At 37.4% G+C, this 21,307-nt stretch overlaps 1 protein-coding gene across 2 annotated transcripts in view; it reads left to right on the forward strand.

The window, feature by feature from the left end:
* The first annotated feature begins 14,501 nt into the window (after nt 1-14,501).
* Nucleotides 14,502-21,307, forward strand: part of card11 (caspase recruitment domain family, member 11) — a 28,905-nt gene continuing 22,099 nt past the window's right edge. For both annotated transcript variants that reach the window (XM_079630607.1, XM_079630608.1), the window contains exon 1: nt 14,502-14,660. The gene's annotated coding sequence lies outside the window, so the exon portion shown is untranslated. The remainder of the gene's footprint in view (nt 14,661-21,307) is intronic.

The raw sequence follows: 21,307 nt of genomic DNA on the forward strand, positions 1-21,307 counted from the left end.
TATATAAATCAGGCTAGGAATAATATATTTACAAATCCCTCTGTAATTGTCTTCATAATATAACTAGGTACAAGACTGGAAAGTTTGGTGTGTATAGGTGCTACTGAAGAGGAGATTTCGGACTTGGAGTATGAGAGAAAAGTCATTTTGAGAAAAAGGCATTTAAAGATTTGTAATGTAAAAAATCATACTTTTTTAGTGGAAACAACTATTTACTGACACAATATCTTATCAAATCATTAGCAACAACAATACAAACGACCTAAATCACATCAAAACTTATAAACACAGCATTTATGGCCTTCAACTGAGCAGAAAAACAGTCAAAAACACACATCTGAGTGTCAGAGCGCGTCACGTGATGCATCTGAACGAATCAGGTTGTCAGAAATTGAGATCAGCCAATGAGATTTCGCTTTTAGGGTTAAATGCCCATTTTACTTTCACGATTGGTTGCTGATTAAAAGGAAATTACCATATTTGGATCCGACAGCATTGTACCAAGGGGGTAATCCATCCGCCGGAAACTGAAGCCTCCGCGGGCGCCGCCATTGTAGCAGAACTTCACCTGCTGTTAGCATTCCATTGACTCCCATTCATTTTTGCGTCACTTTGACAGCGAATAACTTTACATCTGAGGCGTCCAAAGACTCCATTTGTCCATTATTTATTTCTAAAGAAACTCGACAATGAATAAAAGGCTCCATTACCTTGTACCTTACGTTATGGCCCCGTAGAAGCCGTTTTTGTAAAAATAGGCTAACGATTGCGTCATAACTCACGCGACTCTCTGTCGCACGGTTGAGAAATTACCGTATAGACCGGCGTAGAAGCTCGCAGGCAATCGGGGGAACGTGGAGGCATTAAGTCCGATAAAGTGAAGGGAGAAGCCCACAGAGAGTGATAAAGTTGATCCTGCTGCTAGCTCATGGACAGCTAATGCTCACGCTCTCCGTCTCTGCGAGATTCGGAAGGGAATGATTCAGATTTCTCTCCGCACAGCTACTAGAAGACTGACAGCTGTCAGACACGTTGCTCACGTGTTCAAGCTCAGTTTGAGCCTGCGCAGTTCGCCTGGCGATCAGGAAGTGAGTGCTTCAAATGGGCTTCACTTTTCTCCGTTGAAGTCTATGGGGTCGCTGTGTCCATCTTATATACTGTCTATGCATTGTACAGAAGAGAGAGAGCTTTCCAAACGTGTGCGTGATTAAAGGAAGAACACAGAGATCGTGGAGCAGCGCGTTGATTTAGAACGGCAACTTTTGTTGAATTTCAGAGAAATCTACTGACGCAAATAGACAAAGTGTAGTAAAATAAAGACCTAAATGTGTATTTTGGACTTTTTTTCAGCACAAGTCTGAAAGAAAACATGTTATTGAAGACAAATAGCCCAAAATCTCAAAATTGACCAGTGAAAAAAAAACGATGTTTTTGCCTGCCGTGTCTCGCCTTAAAAGGGGAATCAGGCAAAGAATCAGGAACTACTGACAGACTCTCAGTAGAAGATAGTGTGGGAATAGGCAAAGTATAAGGTCTCAACCTATTATAGTGCACAACCTGTCCTCGTTCATCTGAGTCTATAGGGCCAACGATCCGGTACGTCAGTCCAGGCTCTCCACCAGACTCCAAGACCTGCACAATCCGAAAAGGTCCTTTCCAGTGGGGTGCCAGCTTCATACGGCTCTCCACAGGGTTATGGAGCCACACCATGGCGCCGACTGTATAGGGCTGGTGTCTGAGGTCTGAATCATGGTACAGCTTCTGTCGATCATGCGCCACTTCACTGTACATTCTAGCACTCCTGAAAGCGTCTTGTAGCTTTGCCAGCAAAGTGGATACGAAGTCAGCATGAGACTTTGCAACGTCACAGTCAAGTGTACGGGTGGCCAGTAAACAGTCAGTGGGCATCCTTGGTTCCCGTCCGTGGACCAGGAAGTATGGCGAGAACTTGGTACTAGAATGACTTGAGGAGTTGTAGGCAAATGCCACCTGTTTGATATAATCGTCCCATTCGCCCCCACATGACAAGAGTATCTTAGCAATCTGATCAATTAACGTCCTGTTAAAACGCTCCACCATGCCGTCCGAGGCCGGGTGGTAGGGAGTGGTGCGTGTTTTCTTGATGTTGAGCAATTTACACAGGGTCAGGACCACCTCTGATTCGAACTGTCTGCCCTGATCTGAATGCAAAGTTTCGGGGATGCCATGTATTAAAACGTAGTCCGCAAACAGGCAATGTGCGACAGTTTGCGCAGACTGATTAGTCAGGGCATATAGATTAACAAACTTCGTGAAATAATCCTCAACTACCAGTACATACCGATTACCTTTGGTTGTTAATGGCAGTTCTAAAATGTCCATAGCAACTCTCTCAAAGGGCCGCATTGCGAGGGACCCACCCATGGGTGCCTGATGACTAGGGACAGGCCTACGACGAGTCTGGCACGCTGTGCACTGCTCGCACCATGTTTTGATGTCCTTAAACATAGACGGCCAGTAGCAAAACCGCCTCGCCCGTTCCCACACTCGCTCAGGAGAAAAATGAGCAACGGTTGGGGCCCCGTGAAGTTGCATAAGAATGTCATGTTTAAGAGCAGGAGGAACCACGACTTGAGCAACAGCGTCACCTGTGAGGGGACAGGAAACAGAGCGACACAACAGTCCATTTATTATAGAGAGACGGTTAAACACGGTCCAATATTTTCTTAAAGTCGGAGATGCACCCGCCAGTTGTCTCCTAGGGGGCCTTTGTGACCGTTCCACCCAGTGCCGTACTGTGTCAATATCTGGATCGTTCTGCTGCATAGCAACAATGTCTGCTGCATCACACGATAAATCAGAGAGACTCGATATGTTGTCCGCACTGAAGGACGAGTTAGTCACAGTCCCTTCCTCAGCCACCTCAGCAGTCTCAGCGGAACAAGAAATGTCATTATTTGAGTGTTCAGCACTCACCACATTCACATCCTGCACTACTTGGACTACTGTCTCAACGTCCTCCAGGTCTGGTGTCACCGGACGACGTGACAGTGCATCAGCGTTTTTATGCTGGTTGCCCTTTTTGTGCACAATGACCCAGTTCAACGGGTCCAATTCCAAGAGCCATCTAGCCCTTCGGCCCATTGGGTCATCCTCGATGGACATGCGCCGTAGTGCTAAGAGTGGCCGATGATCCGTAATGATGGTGAATGAGGAGAGTCCAAGATAGTGTCTAAATTCCCTCACTGCCCACACGATAGCCCATAACTCCCGGTCAAAAGTGGACCAACGTCTTTGCGTGGCATTCAAAGCACGGCTGGCATAAGCCACCACATACTCGAGTCCCTCTTTTTCCTGCGCGAGCACAGCACCAACATCCCACCGCTGCCACCAATGTAACCGAGCTTTTGTATCGGGTTCGCTTAAACACTGTTGGATAATAAAATAATGAAAACGAGACACAGAAGTTCCATGAACGGTGCACAAGTTCCATGAACGGTGCACACTTTTAATCTCTTTTCACATCAACCTCACATGTGCTTATTTTGGACCCCTGATTACCTTATGCGCATGCACATCTCTCTCTTGCCTACGGCAAGTCCCAAAGGACAGAATGTGTTACACACACATAAACGCAACATAACCTTAACTTCTATTCAGACTTTAATCTGTTACACAGCCTTTACTAAGAATTTTAGTCTTTGTATAACATTGTTATTAATTTTGAGACCTGAAAACTCATCACTTCCACATTTGTGAAAACAATATGCCTTCCTCTGCTGTGGCTGAATGGAAATATTTCATAACCGCTCTCATTGTTATACATTCACAGTGTGGATAATAAATGTGAACTTCTGCTCTTATCCAAGTTTTAATGAAGTTGTAAAATTATCTGTTCCTTTTCACTAGGTGATAAAGTTCTTGACAATGCCATTTGGTCTTGTTACAGGTGTGGGAGTTTTTTTGGCATCCAAAGTCTGCTCAATTTTCACTAGGCTGCTTAGTTTTGAGGGATGAATTTTCTGACCCATGCGGCACGATGTAGTGGTTCCACTGCATTCGTGAGCATCAGGCCTATTAAAGCCGGGCTCCTTCTTACTCAAGGGACACGCTTTGAGCCACATTTGATCACAGAAACACACACAACACTTTGATAGCATCTCAGCGTGCTTCGGTTTACTAGTTTCTGTACTTTTTACTGCTCTAGATCTACATTTTATTACAAGCTTCTTCTTTTTTTTTTGTTAAAATGCTGAAAAGGGGTCAGTTAATGTTTCTTGTCTCTTCACATCAATTACAGATTACAATAGCCTACATGGATCATACAAATTATATTTTCCATTGAGAATTGTGAAATTTGTCAAAAAAGGTTGAGTTGTAAAGTGATCCCATGATCAGTCTCTCCTCTCGTCAAAAAACACGTAGCTGTGTGTCCAAATTCAGGGGCTAAATCCTTTGAAGGCCGTGTCCTTTAAGTGCGTGCATGGCCGACGCGGGCTGCGTTCCAGTCCAAAATTGTCATGCCCTTCACTCGCTAACTTCCCTCCGTCTCGTTCACTCGGATACGAGTGCCCACTCGCGGAACATTTGCGATAGGCTGAACGAAAAATTGTTTTACCCACGGCAACAACTTAAAAGTAGCCCCTCGTTAAAACCTCGGACTTACACTGTGGGCGGGACTGCGTCAAAAAAAATAATAATATATATTTAGGCTACATTAAATTGTGATGTAGGCTATTTTATCTGCTTTAAAGAGTAGGTTACTTGTACAAATCTTGTGAATTCTAAAAAGTTTTACTGTGAAGAAACAATTTAGGTTCAGCATTTCATATTGTCAGCCACGTGGTGCTATCACAGTCTATCACATTATCTACCTTAGTCTTTAGACTGTATGTGTCTGTGTCATCTTAAATTGATGTATTATATTAATTTCACTAATAATCAGTGGTCTTTGATTCAAATAAAAGTGGGCTGCTTGTATGGAGACAAATGAGCTGCTTAAACATGAATGAATGGCTTCAAAACTGAGGGTGAGGATTCATCTTTCCTCTGTTCTTCGGAATAACATCCCGCTTAAGTTTCATATCCCCTCGTTAGATAAATCAATTGTATTTAAGTAATGTGATAATAGAGAACTGGCTGCCTTTACCCGCACACTGTGTGAGTAGATTATAACAATGAATGGGATGAGGACATGCCTTTTGTGAGACTAAAATCACATTACGAGTGAAGGACATGACCTTCCCACAACTCTCTCCATCTGATCTAATGCACTTAATACCAGTGGATGTATAAGAGACCCCTTTGATCAAGATGCATTCTGATCAAGATGATGCTTATAGGCCTATGAGATATATGCGTTTACTAATAACCTCTTATTTCTGAATTTTGCTCATTGATTGCACTTAAAGGATAGCTCACCCAAAAATGAAAAATGTCATCAAATACTCACCCTCATGTCGTTCCCATAAGACTTTCGTTCATCTTCGGAACACAAATAAAGATATTTTTGATACAATCTGTGTGATTTCTGTCCCTCCATTGACAGCATGCAACTATCACGATGATGTTACAAAAAGTTAAAGAGATCGTAAAACTAATCCATAGAATTGAGCGGTTTAATCCAAATTTTCTGAAGAGACATGAATGATCACTTTATATGAACAGATTGATTTTAAGCTTTTATTCACATTTGAACATTCATCAACTCGCACGTCAGTTGTAGTAAATGGAAGCTTATGCACGTTTGAGCTTCCATGAAAACCAATAAGATTCATTCTTGTCTGTTACGCAGCACGTTTGAGCTTCAGCGAGAGGTTTTCTTTTCTTTTTTTGCATCAAGCAGGTTCGGATGAGCTTCGGGGAGGATGTTCGCTGATCAATATTTATATGTAAATAAATTAGACATGTGTTTATACATTATATATATTTATAAAGTATATAAATATATAGTTTATAAATTATATATATATATATAAATGGCAAATCTAAAAGGACAAATTTGCCAATGCCAATCTTTGCCTTCAGGTCACGTTTCTGAGAATCTTTCCTATATGACTCTAATGAGCAGAGCTCATTCCGCATCTCACCCGTGCAGTCTCATTTCTGTGCAAGAAGGCAAACACAATGCTTTCCACTGCCTTCAATAACTAGTCCATTTGTTATACCATTTTCAGGCCTATTGTTCCTTTTGCTCAGTGGTTGGGCACGGAAATGGATTCTTGGTCAAACCGCTGTTATTAATGGACTTGACTGAGCAGAGCTGGCGGATGAAAATGAGAATGAGAGACTAAGATGAAAATTGCTTTCAGAAACTTAAGACCTCCCCATTGATAGGTGCCTTCTTTCAGCTCTGTGATTAGAAGCATTAACTAAATGTGCATTGAGCCTAATCAAATGTTTATTGAGCACACACACATGCCAGTGTGTATAAATTAATTTCGCCCGTGTTTGTGTCCAAAAATTTATCATTCGATTTGATCAGAAAAGACATTAGCTTTGATTACATTCTTAATTTTGACCGACAGGGCTTGAGAATGAAGTCCGACAGAAGAGAGGAGTACTCAAGTAGACCAGTAGGAGGCTTTAAACGGATCCGAGACGTTGTAGAGGCTGATGTTCATCGTTTTACCCACTTCTAAGGAAATTGATGGACTCGTTCAGAGCCAGGGTCCATTAAGGCTCTCAGTAATGGAGACTTAAAAAAACAACCTATTTATAATTTTTAAATTACGATCAAAACAAAGATTACCGCATAAACCCTAGATATTTGGAAAGCTGTAATGGTTTTGCCTCACTATTCGGATTCACCAAGGACTGCATCATCGGTTTAAGGAGAAAGCAGAAATATCACATCTTGTCCTGCTCTAATGGCAAGACTCTATTTCTAGCTATAAAAACATTAAAATGATCTCTCTGATACATGATGTCTACCACTTATGATATTTCATTGAGCATTGCATTTCCCTATAACAAAATAAACAAACTGGATGTAAACATGTACATTAGAGAGCAAAGGACGGCAAAGAGAAGAGACGGCAACATGACGAGAAAAAGGGTGAATAGAAACAAATGAACAAAAAAACATCAATTTGCTTATTGTTGGTTGATTGAAAATAGGAGTGCATCAAAAGGATGCATAGCCTACTTATGTTTCTCTGATTATTATAGCAGCATTTAGGAACCATGTATAAATCAAAACACTTCAAGTGTTTGGTACATTTTTGTTTATTTTTCAGCATGGTTTTATCTTTGCAGTGCAACTGAAACGCTGTGTAATTATGGCCAAAGGTACTCACCTGCTTCAAGAGCTTGTTTTCTTTCACTCAATGATTCAGAGATCTCGGATTATTCAGAAAAGGTCATCACATATTTTTCTAATGTACTTTGAAAAAATACTGTATTTCAATCTATGTGGAACTCCAATCTCTTTTAAATGTGAATATAACTAAATAAATATTTTGTTTCACCTGTCATGAAGTGGATTAATAGGCACTCATGATGCGTGAGCAGCAGAATGTTAATAATGCTGCTCAACAACAAGTGTGGTCATCGATGTAAATCAACAATGACAGAAACAAACTTTTCTGTAAGACACACTTTCTTGTCTCACTCGAACACGACCAAAACTTTATTTGCTTATGGGCCAATTTGCACATTGACATATGTAGCACTTGTCTGGATTATCAGCAATAATTGAGTAGCTTTTTATTTTATTATTATAATACAGATAAGATTTGAATTTCATCAGAAGAAATAGGGATCGCAAAGAAGACGGCGGGTTTTTTTTCTTCTTTTTTTTTCCGTTTATTCCAGGCAATAGCACAAAAAAATATATATATATGAAGGTAGACAATATAGTTAAAAAAACAAAAAAACAAAAACAAATATACAGTATTAAAATTTAACAATCAATTTCAATTTCAATTCTGCCTGAAAGGGAGTGGGAAGAAGACAATTTATTTAATCCCACCCCAGCATCACCATTTGTAATTGATATTTAGGCTTCATATTTACTGTGCTCTCAGATTATTTACAAATAATATATCACGGTGGCGTTACCACAATAACAATTTAGTTTTTATGACAGCAGTTGTTACCAACAATGTAATAGTACAATCCAAACCATGGTTAACAGACAATATCCAACAATGATAATAGACAAATCTACCAACAATGGTAATAGAAAATATACCAACAATGGTAATAGACAATATACCAACGACGGTAAGAGACACTGAGCACATGTTAACACTATGAGACAGATAACAATAATGTAATAGAAATAAACAATGCCAACAAATGTAATGGACAATATACCAACGATGGTAAGGAAACACTGAGCACATGTTCACACTATGAGACAGAATACAATAGCAGTCTTAATTAAAGACCCTCATCTCTATATTTTAACCAGACCCAATGTTTATATAACAGTTTGAATTGATGAATGGTTTGACATTGCTTTAGTAGCAAGTCCAGTTTGTTCCAGAGTTTCACTCCACATACAGACACACAGTGACATTTACGTGTGGTTTGGGCTCTCGGTATTGAAAAATGTCCAAAACCTCTCAAATTATGAGTTTGCACTGGAGTTTTAAAAAAACGTTGTAAGTTAGGGGGTAATAATTTGTTAAATGCTTTGTATAAGACTATTGATGTATTATATTGTACAAGATCATTAAATTTTAGTAACTTTGACTGTGTAAACAGATTGTGAGTATGTTCTATAAAACCAACCTTGTGAATGATTCTCACAGCTCTTTTCTGCAATATAATCAAAGGTTTTATTGTGTTCTGATAAGTATTTCCCCACACTTCAACACAATAAGTAAAATACGGTAATACCAGGGTGCAATATAAAGTATCATGAAAAGTAACAGACAGACACAAGACTAAATTAGAAATAGAAATATAATTGCCCAGATAGCAGGCAGACGTCGATTCAACGTTGATTTTTAGTTGTAAAGGTCAGTATCAATCATCGATCAAATTTCAATGTTGAATCAACGTTCACTATTTGGTCGGTATATGAAGTTCAAGTTCAAGTTCATTTTATTTATATAGCACATTTTATGACAGCCACCGACTGACCAAAGTGCTTTACAGACCTACAAAATTAAAAGGCAATAATACCATGCATAACAGCATAACACATAAGTACATCAAGCTAAGAACAGCCTTAAACAGGAGTCGCAAAACAGTGTCAGACTCATCAATAATATGCAGAAATGGCAGTATCAGACATAGATAAATAGAAAAACAGCATCATACTCAAAGGAGAAAAAAATAAAAAAAATAAAACAGCCTTATTTATAGGCCAAAGAAAACAAGTGCGTTTTAAAAAAGTGACTTAAAAGAGATCACGGAAGGGGCTATCCTCACTTCTATGGGCAAATTATTCCACAGCCGAGACCTAGCCACAGAAAATGCTCGATCCCCTCTGCGTTTAAGTCTGGAGTGCGGGACTAATAACAGATTCTTGTCACTTGATCTCAGACTTCTTGACAGGGTATATGGTTGTAGCAGTTCAGATAAGTAACTCGGTGCTTGGTTGCATAGAGATTTGTACACAAATAAAAGGATTTTAAAATCAATTCTGAGATTAATGGGCAACCAATGAAGAGACCTCAGAATTGGGGTGATATGGTCACTTTTCCGACTATTTGAGAGGAATCTTGCGGCGGCATTTTGCACCAATTGAAGACGAGCAGTTTGAGTTTTTTGAGATACCGCAATAAAGTGAATTGCAGTAATCTACACGTGTGGTGATAAAAGCATGAACAGCCATCTCAAGAGATTTAGGATTGAGGAAGGGTTTGACTTTTGACAACAGACGAAGTTGATAAAAGCTAGAGCTTATTACAGAGGAAATTTGTTTATCAAAATTTAAAGACAGAATATCAGAACGTTATTACGTCGAAAATAAAACACAGATTCAACGTTGAAATTAGGTTGTATGGCGTGTCTGATGTTGATTCAACGTTAATTCGATGAGCAAAACGTTACATATGTGCGTGATCAGAAAATGGCGTCGGTGAACAAGTTGAATGTATTCCTCTATTCAGTCGGCTTCTTATTCAGAATGCATCAAATTTATTGAATCTCAAACTTTTCAATACTTTATCAAAGATTTTCAATCTAAGTTTTATAAAATGGATCATGACGATCAGATTGCGTCTGCTCCTCTCTATCAAGGTCATCTCTTCTGTCATCGCGCATGCTCGTCAACACCTTTATATACTGTCTATGGTCGACACCATAGACAGTATATAAACCAGGGGGGCAGTGTTCCGGAAGACATTGAAGCTTCCCCGGGCGCCGCCATTGGCTAGCGGACCCCCACCTGCTGTTAGCATTCCATTGACTCCCATTCATTTTGCCGTCACTTTGACAGCGAATAACTTTACATCTGAGGCGTTTAAAGACTCCATTTGTCCATTGTTGATTTCTAAAGAAACACGAAAATGTATAAAAGGCTCCATTACCTTGTATCTTACGTTATGGCCCCGTAGAAGCAGTTTTTGTAAAAATAGGCTATCGATTGCGTCATAACCACGCGACTCTGTCGCACAAGTCGAGAAATTACCGTGTAGACATGCAGAGAAGCTCGCAAGCAATCGGCAGGAGGTGGAGGCATAAAGTCAGATAAAGTCAAGGGAGAAGCCCATATAGAGAGTGATAAAGTTGCTCCTGCTGCTAGCTCATGGACAGCTAATACTCACGCTCTCCGTCTCTGCGAGATTCGGAAGGGAATGATTCCGATTTCTCTCGGCACAGCTACTAGAAGACCTAACGTTACAGGTTGCTCACGTCACATCTACGTCGTCAAGCTCAGTTTGAGCCTGCGCAGTTCACCCAGCCATCAGGAAGTGAGTGCTTCTAATTGACTTCACTTCTCTCCGTTGAAACCGGTCGCTGTGTCCAGTTTATATACTGTCTATGATATAAACGGTCGACACCCATGGCGTGAATGACAAAGAGCTCTCATTCTTCTTCTTCTGAAGTATTTTTTTTGGCGGTTGGCAAACAACAAAATGGTACATTACCGCCACCAACTGGTATGGAGTGTGGATCTGAATGACTAATTTTATTCCAAAAAAAAAAAAAAACCTGAATCAACCAAACAAACATAACAAAATCAACAAAACAAACTTTAATACTCAATACTTAGTTCTTTCTAAGAATGTCTATTAAATCAAAATTTATTCTTTTGGTTTTGGATAATTTCCCACCTTTTAACCTCATACTTCTTACAGATACCATGACGTGTTCTATTGTCTCTTAAGAGCTCTCATTGGTTGATCACTGAGCTTTTATTCTAGAGTAAATTCGCATATTTTACTTAACATTCTTCATTTTCTACATTCTACATCTCTTATCGACTTTTATTAAGGGAACATCATATCACTAAATTGTGTATAAATTAAATAATTACATTTATTTAACCTGTGTTACACATATCTCTCAAAGTTAAGTTCGAAACGTAATACAAAACTGAGCTAGACAGCAATTTGCTAAAATTCTAATACCATATTGTAATAAATTCCAAATCTAAGAAATGAAATACTATAAATACTATGTATAGCTGAACACATACACGTGTTAGTCTTTCAATTTCTATACAAATACAAAAGGGAAGCAATCAGGGATAATTTTGTAATGTAATGGACCATGTAACATGGCTGTGAAAGTCATATTCTTGCATTGTAAATAAATTTAGCCAATTCTACATGTCATTGGTGGCTTTAGGTTGTTGGGGTTTTATAAGTGACAAAGTGTGTTTTTTGTGTGTGACAACCTTTGCCAGTGTTCATTTGTTGATTAGAAACATGAATTAAAGGGATAGTTCACCCAAAAATGTAACTTCTGTCATCATTTACTCACCCTCAAGTTGTTCTAACCTGTATGAATTATTTTATTCTGCTGAACACAAAAAAAGTAACCAAACAGTTGATGGACCCCATCGCCTTCCATAGTATTTTTCTTTTTTTACTATACGGAAGTCAAGGGAGTCCATCAACTGTTTGGTTACCCATATACTTGAAAATACCTTCTTTTGTGTTCAGCAGAAGAAAGAAATTCATACATGTTTGGAACTGTCATGTGGATGAAGGTGAACCCAAAAGCAGACTGAATGCTCATACACAATTTATTGTAGACAAAACAGAGAAAATAAAACCCACGAGGGGGCAAAACAAGACAAAAGGTAATTAGCCTTGACTCGACTTGAGTATGACGATGACTAGACAGTAACTAACAACAAAACATTTCTCACTGTACGTTTAACAGGATTCCAGACAAAGTAAGTACTCACAGAGGTATATTATAAAGATAGACCAGCAACGATAGACAGTGTTTGACAATGAACCGACAAAGAAACACAAGGGGGGTTATAAAGGGAGACTAATAATGAACACAACAGGTGAAACTGATAAGGTAATAATTACAAAACGAGGATAACAAGGGGGCGGGGTTACAAACGAGACAACGCAAGCACATGGCCCAAACAAATGGCCATGTGCTGCACATCAAAACATGGGTCTGTCATGATTCTGCCACAAGGCAAGAGAAAATCAAGAACATGATGGCAGAATCATGAAAGGAACAACTTGAAGGGGAGTTGATGATGACAGAATTATATTTTTGGATGAACTATATTTTTAGGGGGTTTCAGTGCATTTTAAATGTGAAGTTAAAGGCCGTGCTAAGTTAAACGTTGGTTTGGAGGACTGTGTGAAGTGTTTTGAAACAGTGTATTGAGAAATGTGTCCTAGCGAATGTAAAAAACAAAACAAAAAAACCTGTAACAATCAATCAAATATACGTACAGTAACTTTTAATTGAACAGTTGCTTTGTTTTTGCCACTAGAGGGAACACTCTTTAGCTAATTGACTGACTCTCTTTGTTTGACATTATGTGACACTGTGAAGCGTCAAAACTAAAAGGTCTGAATTAGATCTATGATATTAAGTGTTGTCTGTATTGTAAAGTCCCTTGTACATAATCCCAATATGAATAATTTTCTGTGCTCATTAAGTACTATGTAGTCTACACAATAGGCAATGTGCTATTTTAATGACTGTCTGAGACCTCATCTCAGTAGGATTTCCAGACTTTCATAAATTCATTAATTGCAAATAATTTCTCCCTCCACAACTCCAACATAACTTTTTTATGCCAGCTAGTAGCTAACCGCAATATAGCCTATAAACAATAGTTCAAATAAAATGCAAGTGCTGAGTCAAGTGAATTGAAGTTGAATGGTTTAGGCCTATTTTTTGTTCTGCTCATTTCTGTCTTGTGTAAAATAAGAATGAAACTGTCCCTCGGGATGCAAGGTGTGACATTTGTGTAACTGTTGCCATAAACAAATGTTTTGGGGTTGCATTTGCATGTTCTGAACCACGATGAAACTATCTGTTAGACGCTGGCGTGGAGAACATTTCCCCCATGTAAGACAACACATGAGCACATAAATAAAGACTTCACACACATATTCCTAAATCTGACAGCTGTCATGGCACTCCACCATTATTTAGGGCACTTTGTTCATCTTCCAGATCTGATATTTTGAGCTTTAGATGAGACGGATCATTTTACAGATTTTGTGTTATTGGGATTTAAGATGAACCACCGATAGGAGGCTTTCAGAATTGTCAATGACTTATTAAGATGATTGTACGAATAATTAAGATTGCTATCACGCTAACTATCACATCATAGCCTTTTGTTTAGTGTTAGACATAAGCAAATCAGGCTATTCATCCAGTACAACACAATACCACACCAATGGATTATTAACTACAATATCAGATAATGATATGAAGAAGAAATGTCTAAATGTTAACTGGTTAGCCAAATGAAGCGAAGTAAGCAAGCTAAACTACAATTAAGTAGAACTGAGAAATTAGCTAATGCTCGATGATGAGAAAATGAAAAAAAAATTCTATTACATTGTAAGCAGACTCTGATTTTTTTTTTTAATGGTTGTTTCTGTATTACACATTGAGTAAATCTTATTAAATATTTATATTTCTTACTCAAAGTGCACATATAGGCTACCTACATTTACAATAAGGTTTAATTTATTAACATAAGTAAATGTATTGACTAACATGAGCAATACATTTGTTACTGTATTTGTTCATCTTAACGTAATACAAATCCAGCTTGTTTGTTCATGTTACTTCAAAGTGCCTTGCCTAATGTTAACAAATACAGTTTTTTATTTTAATAATGTATAAGTAAATGTTTAGATTAACATTTACAAAGAAGATTAATAAATGCTGTAGAGGTGCAGTTCATTATTAGTTCATGTTAATGTTAACTAAAGTTAACTAATGGAACCTTATTGTAAAGTGTTACCAAGATATTTATTGACTTATTTTTTTCCCAAGGAGAGCTAGACTATAAGAGCCATTTAATGGTCAGAAAGTAGCCTACTGCTGTTCCGTTGTTGTTGCACTTCGGACACTGCAGCTGCAAGTTAATACAGTGATGAGCTCAATTAGCCCCGCCCACTGGCACTTTGAGTGACAGCTTACTGTGAGGCTGCAAGTGAAATCATCCAGCTTGTCTTGTGAGTTGTTGCGACAGAGTTGAGCTGTTTGAACTCTGGCGTCTTCAAGTAACTAGAATGGATCTGTCGAATTAGACCCCGAGGAGAGATCTTCAACAGGTAAATCACTTTACTGTCGATTTAATGAGGAACACGATGATGAATGTAACTGTTTAATAAGTAAACACTTCAGAGCCGAACTTAATCACTAACTTTCCGACGCACCTCGGCGTCCGACAGTACGCAGGAAACTAATGCATATCAGGTTTTTTTTTTTTTTTGTGGAAAATATTAACAAAACAACGGCTGCGCTTGTGTGTTTTTTGGACTTCATGACCTATGTGTAGCCTACATTACTTGACTTTAGTGTAGAATTAGGTTAGTAAAGTCCTTTCCAGTGTCGCGCGCATAAACGAAGCATGTTAAAGTGATGCAACAGATTCATTTGTGTGATTAGATTATCTTCTTGGCAGAAATATAAATGCTGTATTTGGGTTATCTTACTCATAAAATCTATCGTTCTGTACATTTATTAGTCATTCATCCTCCCTCATAATAATCTAATAACCAGCTAATAGGATGTAACTTAAATGAGTTTAATCTTGCAGCTCCAACATGGACTATAAACTAAAATTCAGATGCCATAATAAAATGAGTGATGGAATCTAACAAGTGTGCATGCTGTGTGCGCTCATTGAAAAGTCAGGGAGTGAAAGGATCATGCATTGCCACATTAATCTGACACCATTAATCCAATGACAATTTGTGTTGTTGTGCATGGTTATTTTTTTATTTATGTAATGCACATAAATATCAATCTACTGTCAACCTCATATTTGTCTCTCTTCTGCATGCTCCATATATCAACTTGTTGTTGTGACTGATTGAGCTTTTACAATATTCATGGGATTTGGTACATTTTTCAGATCATGGTTATTTTTTTGTGCGTTATTTAAGACAAAAATCCTTAACTTCACAATCACTAATGTAAATAGCTGCTGTTGCCATAATGAGACGCACACTGTCTGTCTGTGTCCCCATCGGCCCTGCTTGTGAGATGTGTATAGTGTGAAGATGTCATGATGTGATCGTTCATAAATGGGAGGTTCCACTGTATGTTCAACAGATGCGCTATTCTGACCTCATATTTGCCTAACAAATTGAGCCACATGCCATGGCATGTTTTCTTTGATAAAGGCTTTAGGAGAGTGCTAATAAAACTAGGTAAGCTCTTCCTTTAAAAGACAGCTTGCTCTACAGGAATAGTAGTTGTAAAGGATGCCTCAGTATGCTTGGTGTGTCCGCCCTGCCTTGGGCCTATAGCAAGTTTTGTGATGTTCTGCAAGAACATGTTAACTCCTCATCCACTCCCAGTTGATAAATCAGTGACTAAAGAATACAACTCCATGTGGAATTTGCATTGTTGCAGAACAGAAAACAGTAATGCCTTATGGATATAATCACTATTTTGGATTTTACGTAATATGAGTGAATGGATTTGTAAATTCATTTTGAATGCTGAAACTATGTGAGAGTGATTAATAATTCATGGCATGTTTATTTCATCATAACATGGTTTAATTATAGACATGACATTCCATGAATATAATTATATGATGGTTGTTTATTTACACACGTGAACCGTAATAATGATAACTGGTTGGAGACAAGAACAATCCTAGTGAAAAAGAATGCACCTATCATTGACTACTAAGTATTTAATGAATGAAATAGTTGACATCAAACACATGATCAGGATTTTCAGAAATAGTTTAGGTTATTTTTACAATTTACAGATAAAATATGTTTGTAAAATATGTTATTTGGCTCACAGAGAAAATAACATTGAGTGATTAAATATTTAAGATATGATCTCAAATATGTCAAATCACTATTTCAGTGGTGAGTGTTGATGTACAGCTAGCATAAAAAAAACACTCCAAATAACAAATATTAAATGTGTTCTTGCAGTGCTTATTAGCATGTATTATTTACATCTACAGTACTGTTGATTTAACAGCATAATTTGTTCAATTTTTTTAAAAGTATTTGATCCACACTTAATGTGTTTGTATATTGTAAAAAGTAAGGTAACACTTTACAATAAGGTCTCATTGTTAACATTAGTGTATTAAGTAACATGAACTAAACATGAGCAATACATTTGTTACTGTATTTGTTCATCTTTGTTAACGTTAGTTCATATAAATCCAGTTGTTCATTGTTTGTTTGTGTTACTTTACAGTGCATTAACTAATGTTGACAAATACAACTTTTGATTTGTAATAATGTGTTAGTAAATGTTGAAATTAACATTTAACAAATATTAATAAATGCTGTAGAAGTGCAGTTCATTATTAGTTCATGTTAACTAACATAGTTAACTAATATTTGCCAATGAAACCTTATTGTAAAGGGTTACCAACAGTGATATGCCACTACTTTCCAAAATGCATTTCGGGGTCAAATATTGCCCAGTAAATAAAGTCAATCTGTAAAAATCAAAATATACTGCGGGTCCCAATCTTGGTTCCTTCAGACGGCCAAACTGGTGGAATCTTCTGGAGAAGGATTGTAAAGTTATTCAAGTGCAAGTTCACAAATTGGCTGAAATTTCATAGTGCATTAAAAAAATAAAAACGTATTGAACACAAAACCATCATAATGTTTTCTTCTGGAGAAATTGTAGGCACTCTTTTTGATAAGGCCATTTTTTGGGGGAACGTATAACATGTAAAGTCCCTTGCAGGAACTGCAGTCTGGCCATAGTTCCTTCAATAACCTTATCATTAGGAACAGGCTTCAGATATATTTTGAAGTTCCTCAAGTACACAATAGGATATTTAAGGCACATTCAAAGTGATGATGTTTGTGTATGTGATGTATTATGTACAGTACTTTTTTACATCAAGCAGAGATACAACATCTAATGAGGCTGAATCAAGACACTGGTTGAATACACTGTATGTATCTTGTGTTGTCCTATATACTGTGGTGTTACAGATATATGGCGTGACATACAAAATATGTTTATTATATACAGTCCAATTTGACCAATATACTAAATGATACTCAATACCAAGCTGTGGCATAATGACAATGCTTTTAACATACCACTGACACAAGTTTTTTTTATCACGCAAAATGAATTATGAATGTGGGTCTTTGAAAAAGTGCTATGTTATGAAGAAATGATGAGGCAAAACTCACAGACGATCTTCTGTTGTCTTTTATGAAAAAAAATATTCTGGTAGAACAAAGAGTATTTTACCACAAAGGCGTTCAAATTATTTTCAAACCTTAAAATATAGTGATACAGCATGCCATGTAGTGATTTCCTGGACAAAATATTTATGCATCAAATGCATTATTTATGCATAACTATGTCCAGATGCATAATTATGCATCTGTACATAATTAACACATATGTGATACACATGAACAACATTTGTAATGTCATGAAACGTCTTTTTTTTAAAGCTAATTTATTAGTGAAGTGCAAGCAGAAATGCTGTACGTCTGAACAATATGAGCATCTTGATGTTTAGCTCAGAATCCTAAATAGAAATGTGCAAGCACAGATTTTGTACTCCACAAATACACTTGAAAAGCATGCCATGTCAACATACACGCCACACCTGACCGAGGGAGAGGAGAAAGCTCCTGTTTCTGTATTGTGAATGTCATCAGATCGGCTCTTAGGTTCATGTGCATGGCATCGTCCCTCACAAAGGTTGAATTGTTAGTGTTTGCTGGATCCAATTTCGAGCAATTGCATTACTGCTGGAATGTGCAGATTCACTCTTAAACCCAAAACAATGGATTTCTTATGGTTCATTTGAAGCAGCATATTTCTGTCATCGATCTGGGAATGTAGCATTTTTAGAACGCCTCGGTTGCATCTGTACAGTCTGTCATCAGGTTTAATTTGAAATGTGGTTTGTGATCTGAGGCTGCTATTTGCATGCCTGTCAATAGCACACTATCACCAAAAATTCAGGAAGCAAGCTTTGAGGACGGTCTTAATCATTCACTTGTTTATTTATTGGCTTATGTATCAAACAGAGTCAGTATTTTGACAATGAAAACAGCATTTTGACAATAAAGAGGCGTGGGATTGTCTTATGTGTTTGCCCAGTTTGTGGTTATTTAGGAAACTTGTTTGAAAACAGTCAGTGTTTGTTTTGGTGATGTTAGTTGCACATAAATGACACACCTCGCGGAAGGAAGTGGTGTAAATAACATAGTGTTATAATAATACCATGGTAGGATAAGAATATGACAAAGTCATCAAACGTATAAAATAACTCAAATGTAAGTATGAGAATTAAAATAATTAATCTTTAATTATTAAAGATTAATTATCTTTAATTGCCTCCTCGCTACAAAATGAATGTCGAATAACACAATGTATTTAAGCTCATGAGAGACAAATTGTTTAAACCTATTAGTGGTCTGGGTCTCCAGGGTTAAAGTTCACTACCTTAAAGGGATAGTTCACTTCAACTAAATGTGAAAATGTTGTTGTCTCTGTAACTTTCCTCACTGGATCACAATAAGACCCATTGCACAAAGACTAGTATCAGAACTTCAAAAACTTAATGTATGCAGTATATTGCAAGTTTTCTGAAGTCATACCTAAAAAAAAAAAAATTATTTGCTGGGCATCTCCTGCTCCAAGGTTCTCAGATCTCAGCCTTGCTCATATACGGTTCAAATTTGGTACGTCACGTCAATGATGTCAAACTTTGTGTACAAACCCAACATGGCATTTGTGTGACTGAGTGAGATTTGAGAGCTTCAGCAGAATTTTTTTTGCCCACTTCCTCATTCCACTTCAACTCCATTGCATGACTTCAGAAGGCTTGGAATATTGCCTATGAGTCTCATGGACACTTTTATGGTGCATTGTTTGTTTTGCCAAACACCCGTCCCTTTTGAAGTCCTTTGGTGTTCAAACAGAAAGAAAGTCTTACGGGTTTGGAATTGGAACGATATGAGGATGATTGAAATGATTTTCATTTTTGAGTAAACTGTTCCTGATATGTTTATGTTATAATACATGACGTATATCAGTTTTTATCTTACAAATGTGCTATATTTAGATTTATCATCAGCACAGTCTAAATTAGGTCAGAATTGACTAGATCCTGGTATTTAGAGTGTAAAATTGTAGTCATTGTGAGGGAGCAGGCCCCACGTCAGGACTGTTTCACTTTCACACAAAACACTTTAGTTCCCCCGAACTGGTGGAGCAGGGCTGCAGCCCATTGGCTGAGGCGCTTTTTGGTTTGTGGTTTTTTTCTAAAATCGGATGGAGCACGTGGTAGGGACTTCCGCTTGGTTTTACGCTGCTCTTCAACATGAAAATCACTCAACCAGGGTCCCGCAGGGAAACAACCTGTAGATGTAACACAATTGAATTGTTCTTGACTGCTCAGTGAACTTAAAACAATGTAAATAATTCTCTGTTAAACAACACAAAATGATAGGTCTTTGACTTGTTAGTTTGATTAGATTTGTGTCTGACTCGTTCCTGATTAGTAGTTAGTAAAACACTTCTAAATCTAATGTATACTACCATTATAAAATTGGGGTCCGTAAGATTTGATTTGAAAGAATTAATACTACAGATACAACACATTAAATTGATCAAAAGTGACCGTAAAGACATTAATGTTACAATATATTTATATTTCTAAAAAAAAATAATCATCAAATAATTCTGAACAAAAAATCAGTTTCCACAAAAAACATTAAGCAACACAACCATTTTCAACATTGATAATAATACATTTGAGCATGAGCATAAAATCATCATATTAGAATAATTACTGATGATGCTGAAAATTCAACTTTGACATCACAGGAATAAATTAAATGTTTAAATAAATAAAAATAGAAAACTGTTATTTTAAACTGTAATACTATTTCACAAGATTACTATTTTACTGTATTTTTGATCAAATAAATGCAGTCTTGTTGAGCATAAGAGACATTTTTTTCAAAAACTTCATCAGTTTGAAGGGAAGTGTATTTAAAATCTGATTCAATCAGAATTTTGATTCAATGTGTCTACGTCTCAGTGGTCAGATCACATTTCAGGTCATTTATTTTAATACAAAGTGCAGTATATTTTTAGGAGCTGTGTCCAAATTCACAAATTTTCCTTCACTCTTTCCTCATATTGCGTATTGAACAAGTTGTTTTGAGCAAAAAAAAAAAAAAAAATCAGTTATGCTATCCTCTTTCCACTCTATCAAGGACTTTCAGATGTTTTATGAATCTCATGCCACTCAGACAATGATGCAGACACTGATATATTGACTTACACTGGTAAGTGGAAGTTGATCATCTGATAATTTGTATTTAAATATACTGCAAAATGAGTATCACTTCTGCTGTGCAACTTGAAATGTGTTCCCAACATTTCTCCTTTTAAGAGGCCCCGCTAAACACCTGCTAATGAAATGAGGAAGTGAAGAGCGCTCTCTTACTCACTTACTCAAAAATAAGTCGAGAGGAAATCTGGTCAAGGTATAAGAGACACAGTGTGGACTGTGTGTTTGTGTGTCTGTCGGGGTGAACCGCTGTAGTACGTGATGCTTCATTTTTAACTCGGCTGAGTCACGTCCTGACATGAACACAAAGCCAAGTGACGAATGAAAGTCTAATGTTGTAGGCTATCTCTTAATCAGCGTGTTAAAAGATGTGCGGGGATAAACCCATCGTTTCCCATGCAAGGGCGCCGTCTCACAAAAGGTGGG

This window comes from Phoxinus phoxinus (genome assembly GCF_949152265.1).
Source record: "Phoxinus phoxinus genome assembly, chromosome: 1".
Taxonomy (NCBI): Eukaryota; Metazoa; Chordata; class Actinopteri; order Cypriniformes; family Leuciscidae; genus Phoxinus; species Phoxinus phoxinus.